Raw genomic sequence first — 14204 nt, 5'->3', positions numbered from 1 at the left:
GGTGCTCAGGGGTCACTCCTGGCGGTGGCAGGGATCGAACTGGGGTCAGCCTCCTACGAGGCAGCAGCCTTAAGCCCTCTATTAACTCTCCACCCATGAACTGTTCTGTTTGTTTGTTTTTTAACTAGAAAGGTTCATTGGAAAGCAGAGGAGAAAAGAAGAGAAACTCCCCAGCTGGGAAGGTACTGAGTATGGAACCAAGTTCTGAAAGTTTGATGCCTGTCACCTCATATGGTCCCCTGACCCCCACCAGGAATGACCCCTGAGCACAGAGCCAGGAGTAGTCCACCCCTGCCACCATAAAAAAGCAAGTAAAAACAAATCAGGACTTACTAATGGCTCTATCCTAATTGTTCTTGCTGTATATGGTTGCTCTATCTGGCAATAGACTTTCCCCTTTGTTTTGTTTTGTTTTGGGGCCACATGGTGGTGGTCAGAGCTTACTCCTGGGTCTGCCCTCGGGTATGCTAGACCATCTCTTTGGCCCCAGTTCCCCTCACACACCCTGTTTTTTCTATTTTTTGCTTTTGGGGTCATACTCGGCGTTGCACAGGGGTCACTCTTGGCTCTGCAGTCAGGAATTACTCCTGGCGGTGCTCAGGGAACCATATGGGATGCTGGGAATCGAACTCAGGTTGGCCACATGCAAGGCAAATCCTCTACCCACCGTGCTATTGCTCCAGCCCCCACACCCCATTTTTTAATTGAGATAATACATTTGAGTACACATGCAATCATAAAATGGAAGTAGTATAATCTGAAAAAAGCAAAATACAAAAAATCAGTAAAAGAACCTATTGCCTATGTATTTATCTTCTATATATTTTTTAATTTTTTATAATTGTATTTATTGAATCACTGAGAGCAGTTACAAAGCTTTCGGGTCTAAGTCCCGGTCATACAATGAAACACCCATAACTTCACCAGTGCCCATTCTCCACCCCCAAAAACCCCAGTATACCCCCATCCCACACCCTCCCCCTACCTGTGGGGCAGATGATTTCCACATTACTCTCTCTATTTTGATTACATTCAATATTTTGACACCAGACCCACCATTATTATTTGGGATTTTACCCCAACGAATAGCACAGCGGTAGGGTGTTTGCCTTACAAGCGGCCAACATGGCCGACCCGAGTTTGATTCCTCCGCCCCTCTCGGAGAGCCCGGCAAGCTACTGAGAGTATTCGATATGCCAAACACAGTAACAACAAAGTCTCCAATGGAGACGTTACTGGGCCCGCTCGAGCAAATCGACGATCAACGGGAGGGCCTTTACCTTTACCTTAGCCCAATGCTCAGAGACTATAAAAACCAGCTCCCGGAAGAGAACAGTGCAGTCTCCTGCCCCCGCGCCTGACTGTCCTCGCCGCAAGGGCCCCTTGGAGGGGAGCGGGTTGAGCTTTCCTTCCCGCCCCGACCAGGGCTCCGGCAGCCAACGACCTCCAGGACCAGCCACCACCATGCTGAGACCACTCTCCGCACACATGAAGGTACTGGCAGAGGGACAAAGTCACGCGGGTTCCGGGGCCGAGATCTCCAAGCCTACTCAGATTTGGGCCGAGCATCCTCCACCCAGATCCTCCAAATTCCAGTAGGCGGGGGTCACACCCACCAACTGGCCCCCTGGCGCCATGTAATCCCATCAACGACCAAGACTCAGAGACTATAAAAACCAGCTTCCGGAACCGCGCGGCCGCATTTGCGGCCGCACAACATCCTATTATAACATCTTATTATCTCATTCCTACTTTGGACAAACTGGCAGGCTACCAAATGTAGCCTGCCCACACGGCAGAGTCTGGCAAACTCCCTGTGTTGTACCCAATATGCCAAACAAACCAGTAACAATGATGGGTCTCATTCTCCTAAAGAGCCTTGAATATAATCTCAAGGCTAGGATGAAGGAGACGTTACTGGGGCCTGCTCGAGGCAATCGACGATCGACCCCAATGCTCAGATCTGCTGAAAAGGCAACAGTAGACAACTTGTTTTCTATTGCTGGTTATGAATAACACATGATGTCGCATGGCTGCAGTAGTAGCCGTGCGATTTTGAAATTTCGAAATTTTAACAATTAAATCTGGAGGGATTTCTGCCCAAACTTGCTGGGTTCTGAAATTTGTGCCTGAGTCTCTTGGATCATGGCCATTAAGCAGCTTGATCGAGAGCCAGAAAGTTCGTTAATGGGCGGCGACTCAGGGTCTTGTTGGGACAGGGAGGAAAGGGCCAGCTCCACCCCCATCCCGTGAGGCCCCACGTGTCTCATCACTGAGGGCCCAATCCTGACTGTCCAATGGCCTCTGGAGGATGGCGGCCACCGAGCCTCCTAGGGGGAGCAGGTGGAGGGACAGCACCCTTTCCCACCTGGAATGGCCCGTCGACAGTAACCTACTGCAGGGTCCAGACACATTTCTGCCAAAAACCACTGGGTTCCGAGTTTGTTTCTGAGTCTCTGGGACCATGGCCATTAAGCAGCTTGATCAGGAGCCAGAGAGGCCGTTCGTGGGCGGCAACTCAGGGTCTCATTGGAGTGAGGAAGAAAGGGCCGGCTCCACCCCCATGCCGTGAGGCCCTGCGTGTCTCGTCACTGCGGGCCCAAACCTGACTGTCCAGTGGCCTCTGGCGGATGGCAGCCACTGAGTAACCAATGGGGAGCAGGTGGAGGGCAGCACTCTTTCCCCCTGGATACACCCCATTTTTTAGTAAAGAGAAACTTCACATGAAATTACATATGTGGTTAAATATCCCTCACACATCTTCAAATTGTTTATCAGGTTTTTATATAATGTCATTTATTTAGATTAAGTTATTTATGACTTTGGGTGTTAAACAAACTGATTTTTAATGCTTTTTGATCATTGCATCCTGATTTATTTCCAGTATGCAAAACTCTATTATACATATAAACCTCACTCAGTGTTAAAAGTTTTCCCTGAATAGCGAAAAAAAAATATTTTTTCTTTTTTGGGTCACACCTGGCGATGCACAGGGGTTACTCCTGGCTCTGCACTCAGGAGTTACTCCTGACAGTGCTCAGGGGACCATATGGGATGCTGGGGATCGAACCTGTGTCGGCCGCATGCAAGGCAAATGCCCTACCCGCTATGCTATCTTTCCAGCCCAAGCGAAAAGTTTTGATCTGATAAAGGGGAACTTCTCGACATTTCAAAGATCCCAGGTATGTGGGCTTCAATAACTGTTCAATTAAGTGTCAGGAGCATTGTTCTGGTTTGCTGCCAGGGCCTCATCTAAGGCGTGTGTTCTACCACAAAGCCACACCCCCGGCCTGGAGGAGCATGGAATATTGAAGGCTTTGGTTTGGGGGCTACACCTGAGGTGCTCAGGGCTTGCTCTTGGCTCTGTGCTCAGGAATCACTCGGGGCTTAGGGGAGCCTTTGCAGTTCCTGGGCAGCCCTCAGACCAGGGTGAATGCCAAACACAGTAACAACAAGTCTCATGATGGAAACGTTACTGGGCCTGCTCGAGCAAATCAATGAACAACGGGAGGACCGTGACCGTGACCGGAGATCTCTCAAATGCAGAGAAGTCAGAGCTGGGGAGGTGCTCAGGCAATAGAGCTATTCCTGGCACGCGCAAGAAGACCCTGTGTTCGACACCCAGGACCACATGGCCCCCCGAGCACCTCCCGAAGACATCCCCATGGCTCCCAGCCTGCCAACGTGGCCCCCACAATGGATAAAATCATATCCTTCTAGCATGGAAGAGCAGCATGGCAGGCTAAGTGCAGGGCACAGGCTCTAGCCACTGTGCTCCTCCCAATCATTAGAGCCTTGTCAGTAGGTCTTTTGCTATCACTCTTTGGAGGATTTTCCACTTCTGCAGTGGGGATTGGATACTCATTGGTCTTGTTCTTTCCCAGCGACCGTGACGAGCCATATGCTTTCTGCTGGTGGGAGCTAGTGACCCCGCCAGCTCCTTATGAAGTAAGCCTGCCCAGGGCTGGAGCGATAGCACAGCAGGTAGGGCGTTTGCCTTGCACGTGGCCGACCCGGGTTCAATTCCCAGCATCCCATATGGTCCCCCGAGCACCACCAGGAGTAGTTCCTGAGTGCAGAGCCAGGAGTGACCCCTGTGCATTGTTGGGTGTGACCCAAAAAGCAAAAAAAAGTAAGCCTGTCCAGTGGGAACTAAAGCTGGTCCGGCTGGGGCCAGATTAAAGCCTGGGTCCTAATGGAGATAATGGATCATTTCCTGATAATGCAGGATTCTGGAACTGCTACTCAAGTACCCACCTTCTAATCACAAGAATGCCAGTAAGTGTGTAATCTCTACCACGATCCGGTACCTAAGTGTGATGAAGTGTGTATAGACAACACCAAAATCTGGATACACACAATAGTCACAGCACGGGGTAATTTTAAGTCTTTCATGGAAACTTAATGTACAACGTGAGTACTGATGCTTCTCTCAGTGTGGCACAAGAATACAATTTTTTTTCTTTTTCATATCACATTCAGGGAGGCCAAGGCTACACCAAAGCTCAGTGCTCAGGAAACCACGTGGTCCTGGGGCTCAAACTGGGGTCAGCCTCGTGCAAGGCAAGCAAATTAACCCCTTGTACTATATCTCTGGCCACCCGATATTATTTTTGGTTTGGTTTGGGGGGCGGAGCGATAGCACAGTGGTAGGGCGTTTGCCTTGCACGCAGCCAGCCCGACAGAGCTGGTTTCGATTCCTCCGCCCCTCAGAGAGCCCAGCAAGCTACCGAGAGTATCTCGCCCGCACGGCAAAGCCTGGCAAGCTACCCGTGATGTATTCAATATGCCAAACACAGTAACAACAGGTCTCAAAAAAAATGGAGACATTACTGGGCCCGCTCGAGCAAATTGATGAACAACGGGAGAACAGTGACAGTGGTTTGGTGACAATACCCAGCAGCGCTTGGGGCTTCCTCCTGGCTCTTTGCTGAGAGATCACTCCGGGTAGTGCTGTGGAGACCATAAACGATGCTGGGGATTAAACTGATGAGCATGTAAGGCAAGTATTTTACTGGCTGTACCGTCTCTCTAGTCCTTATTTTTATTTCTTGATTTCAATTCAATTTTTGCTTTATTTTAGGACTATGCCCAGTGACCCAGGAGGAATCACTCCTGGCAGTGCTCAGGAGACCATAGGAAATGTTGGGATCAAACCAAAGTCAGCTGCATGCAAGGCAAGCACCCACCCTACTATCTCTCAGACACTCCCATACAACTATTTTGGTATGGGGGCAATACCCAATTCTGTGACTCTGGGGTGACTTGCCTTTAATTCTGGGTAATGGGACAAGAACATGGGGGAGCAGCATGCAAACATGAATTTAACTCAATTGAGCTTTCTTTATAACCCAATGTATTTCTTTTGGCTTTTTTGGGTCACACCCAGTGATGCTCAGGAGTTACTCCAGGCTCTGCACTCAGGAATTACTCCTGGCAGTGCTCCCTCGAACCCCTATCGCTCTGGGCCCCTAAGAATACAATTTTAATGGTAATGTAAGGTAAAGGCCCTCCCGTAGATCGTCGATTTGCTCGAGCGGGCCCAGTAACGTCTCCATTGGAGACTTTGTTGTTACTGTGTCTGGCATACCCAATACTCTCAGTAGCTTGGCCGCTTGTAAGGCGAACGCCCTACCCGCTGTGCTATCGCTCCAGCCCACAATTTTAATGACACAAATTAAATTAATTTCTTCGTTGAATTAATCAACAGAATTCATGCTTAAGAAAACAGACATACAATTCAAAAGGCAAACACCACCCGGGAAACAGTTCATAACAATTTCCTGGGAGAGAGAGTACAGTAGGTACACTTGCCTTTGCACAGCGTCGGCTTGATTGCTGGAATCCCTTATGGCCCCGTGTGCACCACCAGCAGTAAACACCCACTCCCCCCACCCCAAGCACAGAGTCAGGCGTAAACCCTGAGCACTCCCAAGTGCAGCCCCAAAACCAACCCCAATAGACTGGCTCTCCAAGCCTGTACCTCCCATGAACATTGTCTTCCCTTGTCTGCTACGGAGACTTTTCTCCTCTCAAATCTTCCTAAATAAATTCCAGCAAAAAATGGCTTTATGCACACAAAATTAACTTACAGTCCTGGGTGTAAACTACCCATGACATCCCTTACAGAGCCTTGAGCACCAACCAAGATTAAGGTAAAGGTAAAAAGGTAAAGGCCCTCCCGTTGATCGTCGATTTGCTCGAGCGGGCCCAGTAACGTCTCCATTGGAGACTTTGTTGTTACTGTGTCTGGCATATCGAATACTCTAGGTAGCTTGCCGGGCTCTCCGAGAGGGGCGGAGGAATCGAACTCGGGTCGGCCATGTTGGCCGCTTGTAAGGCGAACGCCCTACCCGCTGTGCTATCGCTCCAGCCCTAGAGTAATTCACTTTATCAAAATCTGAATAACCCGTGGGGTAAGTCTATAGCACTGTCCTCTGTTGCTCAAGCCGGGACCAGTAACGTCTCCATCGCTGGTCGGCATGTCGAATAGTCATGGTAAATTGAGCTATTGAAGAGAGGACAGAGAAATTAAACCCGGCTCTACTAAGATAGTAGCTATATTATGGGTTTAATTACCCTGCCCCTCGCATAGCCAATTTGCCTCAAGACCCGGATACAACCCAAAAGAGGCAAGGCTACATAGAAGAAACGGCTACCACCAAACAAGTTCTATTATTAAACACACTTTGTCGGGCTTTGCCCTTTAAGCAAAGCCCTTCCAAAAATTTGTACACAACGGCTTCCACAATAGTTTCTTTTCACCACCTCTATCTCTGTAAAAGTGGTGAAAAGAAAGTAGGTTTGACGCTGCCGGAGCTGCAATGCCTACCCAACTAACTCCCACTCCTAGAACACTCAGGGTGAAGTTAATTCCTGCCCAAGAACCTGTCGCAGTTCTCTTCATCGATGGGCAAAGAGAAGATTTCCTTCTCCCAGAGAAGGGTTTTTAAAGAAAACGGGCTTTGGACTTCAAAAATCAATTAGGAAGATAACGATTTGGGGGTATGCAAATGACGTTGGGGTCCGTCGTCCCAGAGCGGAAACCTACTAGACCCGGAAACTCTGGCCCTCGTGGGCGAGTCCTTCCGCCATGATCATCCGCTCGGTTTTGTACCATGAAACTTGGCGTATGGTTTCTTTGGGAGAAGGAACGCAAGTGGCCACTTAAGAATATTACGTCAGATTTTAAGTTTGACCAGAGAGAAGTTCATAATATATGTCAAAGTGAAATATCAAAGGCAAGCCACAAAACTTAAAATGACGACGCCTTTTCTTTGCCGAAGTGCATCCATGGGCTGGAAAGATCGCTCCGCCGGCTGACGATGGATGGAGGCCACCGTGGTCAATGGAACTGCATGGATCCCCTGAGCACCCCATGAGCAACCGTTGAGCGTAGTCTGGAGTCAACCCCCTCTCTAGCACCACAGGTGTGGCCCCAAAATCCAAAACGAAAAAAAAATAGTGCAAGCATAACTGCAGGGCGCATTTATATGTGTAGAGAAATATACCACAACCAGCAAAATGCTAATGCGGGTGAAGTTTATTTTTTTTTAATTCAAAGGCCCTTATTTACTTGTTTTTCAGTTCACTTTTAATTTTCATTGTGATTAACAGTACTGTTCGTGATGGGGTTTCGTGTGTATTTCAACCAGTAACACATCACCCACCAGAAGGTCAGTTTCCCTCCAACGTTGTCTATAGGCCACATCCCCCTATCTCCCCATCTTAGTAAGCTCAGTTCTTTAGAGCAGTTCACAGATTTTGTTGTGTTGAGCTCATTGTTATTCCACTACTTTACTTCTTTTTTTTTTTCTTTTTGGGTCACACCCAGCGATGCACAGGGGTTACTCCTGGCTCATGCACTCAGAAGTTACTCCTGGCGGTCCTCAGGGGACCATATGGAATGCTGGGAATTGAACCCGGGTCGGCCACATGCAAGGCAAACACCCTACCCGCTGTGCTATCGCTCTAGCCCATACTTTACTTTGCATCCCGCATATGAGAGTTCATTTTGTGTCTCTACCTGTCCTTCTAACTTACTTTACTCAGCATGATACTCTCCAGATCCAGCCATGTAACAGCAAATTGCACAATTTCGTCTTTTCTTAGTTGATTAGTATTCCATTGTACCTATATGCGGTAGTTTCTTTAAATGTTTGGAAGAACTTACTAATAAATCCATATGGGCCCAGATCTTTTCTTGTTGTGGTGTTTAGTGTTGGGAATCACACACAGTAGTGCTATGGGCTTACTCCTGGCTCTGAGCTCAGGGATCACTCTGGGAAGGGTTTTTTTGGGGGGTGCATATGGGGTGCTGAGGATTGAACCTGAGTTGGCCACATGCAAGGCAGATACCCTACGTAAATGTACTACCTCTCAGGCCCAGTTTTGAAAAAAATATATATGTGCCCTGTATCAAGGACTTCAAAAATCAATTAGGAATTTCATGCATGTGAGGTTGGGCTAAACCATCAGTACAAGTGCTCTAAAAGGTAAAGGTAAAGGCCCTCCCGTTGATCGTCGATTTGCTCGAGCGGGCCCAGTAACGTCTCCATTGGAGACTTTGTTGTTACTGTGTCTGGCATATCGAATACTCTCGGTAGCTTGCCGGGCTCTCCGAGAGGGGCGGAGGAATCGAACTCGGGTCGGCCATGTTGGCCACTTGTAAGGCGAACGCCCTACCCGCTGTGCTATCGCTCCAGCTCTAAGGGACTACTATATGCTCAGGGGTCACTTTGAGGGTACAGGAAAACAAACTGGTGTTGGCCGCATGCATGGAAAACACCTGTAACCCTGTGCTAACTCTTCAGCCCCCCCCAACAGTGTTTTTATTGTTGTTGTTGTTGTTGTTTTTGGTTTGAGGGCTACACCTGGCAGTGCTCAGGGCTTGCTCATAGCTCTATGCTCAAGGACTGCTCCTGACAGCTTAGGGGACCATATGGGGTACCAGGGATCGAACCCAAATCAATGCAGGGCCTTACAGCCTCTAAAAATAATTTTTAAAAAGATTCTATCAAGGGGCTGGAGCAATAGCACAGCGGGTAGGGCGTTTGCCTTGCACGTGGCAAACCCAGGTTCGATTCCCAGCATCCCATATGGTCCCCCGAGCACCACCAGGAGTAATTCCTGAGTGCAGAGCCAGGATTGACCCCTGAGCATCGCTGGATGTGACCCAAAAAGCAAAAAAAAAATATTCTATCAAGCAAAATTTAAGGCACGAATAATATATTTGGTGGGAGTACACCTTACAGTGCTCTGGGACCCACACAAGAAAGCACAGATAATATTAGGAATGAGAATGGGTTACAACTAAAGAGACAATGTCATTCTTCAACCTGACTCCTTATCTAATTTCAATTCTTTCTTCCAACAATGTCTAGAGGGGGGGCAGCAGTGAGTAGTTTGGTAGGGTAAAACTACATTTCCCAGCATTCCTAGCAGACGAGACTGACCAATAAGAAGTAAGTAGAACTAAGGGTGCCTGTTAATTATGAGGCTTTCCAGAAAAGCTGAGTCAGTCTTATTCTCTTCACTTTTCAATTCCTTGGAGCCTGGGTGTGATGGCTGGAGCTGTGGGTGTTTTCTTGATATCAAGAGAGAATGCCTAAGAATTGCAGGACCTCAATCCTCATAGTCAAGAATTCATAAACCAGGGATCAAGCACATGTTTCTGTAAGAACTCCTGGTTCAAGGGGGCCGGACTGATAGAACAGTAGATATGGCATTTACTTTGCACGCGGCCATCCTGTCGTCCCATATGATCCCCAGAGCACCCCCAGGAGTAATTCCTGAGTGCAGGGTCAGGACTAACCCCTGAGCATCACCAGATGGAGGAGTACCCCTCCTTTCGTGCCCCTCCCCTCCCCCCCAAAATAAAAACCACCTCAACTGGTTCAAGTTTTCAAGTTCGATTTCTGGCATCACTTAGCGCCCCTCTCCCGCCCCGGCATTGAAGGATACAGTTCCAGAAGCTCCCAGAGTCTTTCCAATTATGGCCCTGGAGGCCAAGAATTGTTTGTGGGCCCCGGTGCTCCTGAAAACAGCCTTGAGCACAAAGAATTCATGGGTTTCAAAATGTTTGATGCATGTGTATGTTCTTTATCTAGGAAGAAAAATTGATAAACTAGATAATATAGTGTTAATAATGACTGTCTTAGCGCTAGGATTATCGGTGATCATTTTTACTGTCTGAAATCTTAAGGCAATTTCATTAGAGACCTCCAAGAAGAGTAGAAGAAAATTAAAATACCAGAAATGAATAAAACATATAAGCCAAAATTAGAGTCACTTTAGCAGTCAACAACGGGCGGTGCTCAGGGATCACTTGTGGCAGGCTCAGGGACCAAACCCAAATCAACTGTGTACAAGGCAAGTATATTGTTCTGCTGTCCTTTTTGGTCCTTCATTTTACCATTTTAAATGACCAAAAAAGATAGCCACGAATAAACCTGTCAAACACGTACATGTAAGGAGATACTAAAAACCACCTAAAAATTGAATGCAAGGAGATATTAAAAATCACCTAAAAATTGAAATGATACTGTTAGTTTGTCCTTGCTTCTCCCACAGGGAGTTTAGATTTATTGAATTACTCCCACCACAATGCTTGAGGCACACCCAATTCTATCAGGCAATAATAATCATATATTGCTTTTCTCTGTCCTTTGTGTCCTTTGCATGATTTAGCTATGTCCTTTTTGTATAGACACAGGAAGACAGTTGATGCTATGCTTTTGTAATATGAACGTCAATTAAATCCAAATAATATTTACTCCTAGCCATCCATCACATTTACTTGATTGAAGCCTCAGTTGCCCTTACTTCCTAACACCCCCAAAAGAAGGATCTCAGCGATGGACTTGGATGGGCCCAAGGCAAGCCATAAGCTACCTGGCATGGAAAAGGGACAGATAAGTGCCATAAGAAGTATAATAAGTTAAGACCACGGTCATGGAACAAACTCTGTCATGACCCAAAAAGAAGCAACCCTGCTGGGGTTAGGAAAGACGAACCTGGCCTGAGGACTGTAGTTTGGGATCTATAGCAAGATGTCCCCAGGAGGACCCACGCTTTGAGCTTAATATATCTATTACTGTGCTCATATCTGGGCTGGAGCGCTAGCACAGCGGGTAGGGCGTTCGCCTTACAAGCGGCCAACATGGCCGACCCGAGTTCGATTCCTCCGCCCCTCTCGGAGAGCCCGGCAAGCTACCGAGAGTATTTGATATGCCAGACACAGTAACAACAAAGTCTCCAATGGAGACGTTACTGGGCCCGCTCGAGCAAATCGACGATCAATGGGAGGGCCTTTAACCTTTACTGTGCTCATACAAAATGACAAAAATTTTAGTGAGAAGTAAATTAAATATGATTGTTTAAATGGATTACTAACTATGGAAAGGAGAAAGCAATATACCCTTAGATGGAATCCCACCCTGGAGCGAATCTCCTAGTAATCTAGAGTGCTGTACCCTGAGATGAGATTTTTGTCCCTGAGTTAGTCTCCTAGAAGAACGTCACCAGAAGGAGGGGCTCTACATCTGTTTACTGGTATGATAATATTCAACCCCCCCTGTTTACCCCAACTCTTCACAATTTCCATTTCTCTGAACACTCTGTAACTAATGCTGTGAGTCCCTGACTACCAACCAGCCTGGGACTCCATTCCTTGTCTCTTAATTCGTCCATCGCTAGCAGGGGAACGGTTCTCAGCCACCAAACGCACCCACACTTTGAACTCACAACAGATAATACACATGAATGGGAAGACAACTATCCCTAATGCCAATCTTCTTTAAATTAGCTTTGGATGGGGGTCCTGGGCTGTGTATTTCAACATCCTCAGGCCCTCTCGTTGTTCATCGATTTGCTCGAGCGGGCCCAGTAACGTCTCCATTGGAGACTTTGTTGTTACTGTGTCTGGCATATCGAATACATCACGGGGAGCTTGCCAGACTCTGCCGTGGGGGCGAGATACTCTCGGTAGCTTGCCGGGCTCTCCGAGAGGGGCGGAGGAATCGAACTCGGGTCCGCCATGTTGGCTGCGTGCAAGGCAAACGCCCTACCGCTGTGCTATCGCTCCAGCTCCAACATCCTCAGAGAATCTGAAATTGTAGCTCTAGGATCCACTTCGGAAAGGAGTGGGGATAAAGAATGATATCTGAAGTCAGACTTTTATTAATTTTGTTTTTGTTTTGGGGTCACACCTGTCAGTGCTAGAGACTATTCCTGACTCTGTGCTCAGGGGTCACTCCCAGTGGTGCTCTGACGTCATGTGGTGCTTGAGATCAAGCCAGAGTCCAGGCTTGCAGGGCAAGTGCTTTAACCCCTGGACTGTCTCTGTGCCAGAAATATTTTCTCAAAAACACAAATAGATGAACTAAATTAAAAGACATAAACTTTGGGGTTGGAGCGATAGCACAGTGGGTAGGGCGTTTGCCTTTCACAAGGCCAACCCAGGTTGACTGTGTGCAAGGCAAATGCCTTCTCTGCTGTACCGTGCTGTCTCTTCAGCCCTCTCTGACAAGTTTTTATTTGCAGCGTCCTCTGCTTGCTGGAGTTGGGCCGCCATGTACTCCAATCTAAGAGTATTCACCACAGCTGGCCATCAATATGCCTAAGCATGTTCTAACGCTTTCAGTGTCTGCCAGAAATGTGGAAGTGTATAGCAAATGCTGAATCAGAATTAGCTCAGAAGAATGGTCTCAGGCAATGGATTTAAACAGTAAGGACTTTGTTCTATGAAAAGGCAAGTATTCCTTTTGATTACCTACAACCCCAATAGTATTAAACAAACATAATAGTCAACTCTTTTGATGGAATAATATTCTTGGTCGCTTAAAAAAATAAATAAATAAATAAATAAAAATTTAAAAAATTATTCTTGGCTGCTTTAAAAGTTAGTGGGAGAACCAGGTGTAGAGCCAGGTGTAACCCCTGGGCATTGCCAGGTGTTACCCAAAAAGAAAAAAAAATGTTAGTGGGAGAGGTTCCAGAGCTTAATCCCTGAGCATTGCCAGGTGTGACCCAAAAGAAAAAAAAAATTGTGGGAAGGCTGGTGATATTGGACAATGGGTAGGGCACTTGTCCTGCATCCAACTGACCCAGCTGACCCAGGATTGATCCTCAGCACCCCATATGGTCCCCCGAGTGCCACTAGGAATGATCCCTGAGTTCAGACCCAGGATTTAAAAGTTAGGGATGGTGCCAAAACAAAACAAAAAGAATAAAAGTTAGCGGGAGTTTTCCTTTCTTTAAAGATACTCTGAGGTGGATGAAACTGGCTGACTTAGTTTATCTCCTATTGATCCGTCCAGAAATGGTGCAGATGTCATCATCCACCTCCCTGCCGCTGGTGGACATCAATCCTCAAGAGGTTCCTTTGCAGTATCTCTGTACCGCTGTCTTCTGAATTCGGTGATTGTTCTGTGTGTCGCTGTCCCACACTGCCCCAGAGCCCTGATTAGAAATCATGATCTGCTGAGCACTTGAGAAGGTGCTGGAACCAGAGTGACGGTGTTTTTGTGATGACCATCATGACCAGCTTCTATGATGGCTGGTCAAGAGCTCATTGGGGGTTCCAGAACTCTGGAGAGACAGATATGGTTAGACATGTCACAACTAAAAACCATTTCACTAAGATCAGAAAACATTGGAGAATGTATTCCCATATGAAGAAACATGGGGCTGGAGTGATAGCACGGTGGGCATTTGCCTTGCACGTGGCCAACCTGGGTCTGATTTCCAGCATCCCATATGGTCCCCCAACACCACCAGGAGTAATTTCTAGTGCATGAGCTAAGAGTAACCCCTGTGCATCGCTGGGTGTGACCCAAAAAGCAAAAAAAGAAAAACAAAGTATAAAGAAATCCCTTACACCCATAGAAAGATATAGAACTATTTACAAGTGATGAACACCCTTAACTATTGGCCTCAAGAGATGTTTTAGATCTTCTAGAGGCTGTGGTTCATGTTGGAATCTAGAGCAACCCTTTCTGTGACCAAGGACTTAGTGGGCAGTCCTGTAACCAGTGATGTTATAATGGGCAGGGTCTCTGCAGAGTTTTCCTCTGTTTGAACATTCCCTGGTCCAGGGCCCTTCCTGGTGGCAGTAATGACATCTCTTTCCATGCCATTTTATGGAATGGATCATCCTGGAACTGCGCAATGTCCTTATCAGGGTCATCCAAGAATCTCCCCTG

This window comes from Sorex fumeus, unplaced genomic scaffold (assembly GCF_029834395.1).
Source record: "Sorex fumeus unplaced genomic scaffold, SorFum_2.1 ptg000086l, whole genome shotgun sequence".
Taxonomy (NCBI): domain Eukaryota; kingdom Metazoa; phylum Chordata; class Mammalia; order Eulipotyphla; family Soricidae; genus Sorex; species Sorex fumeus.
The sequence above is the reverse complement of the archived record's forward strand: the minus strand, read 5'-3'. Positions refer to the sequence as shown.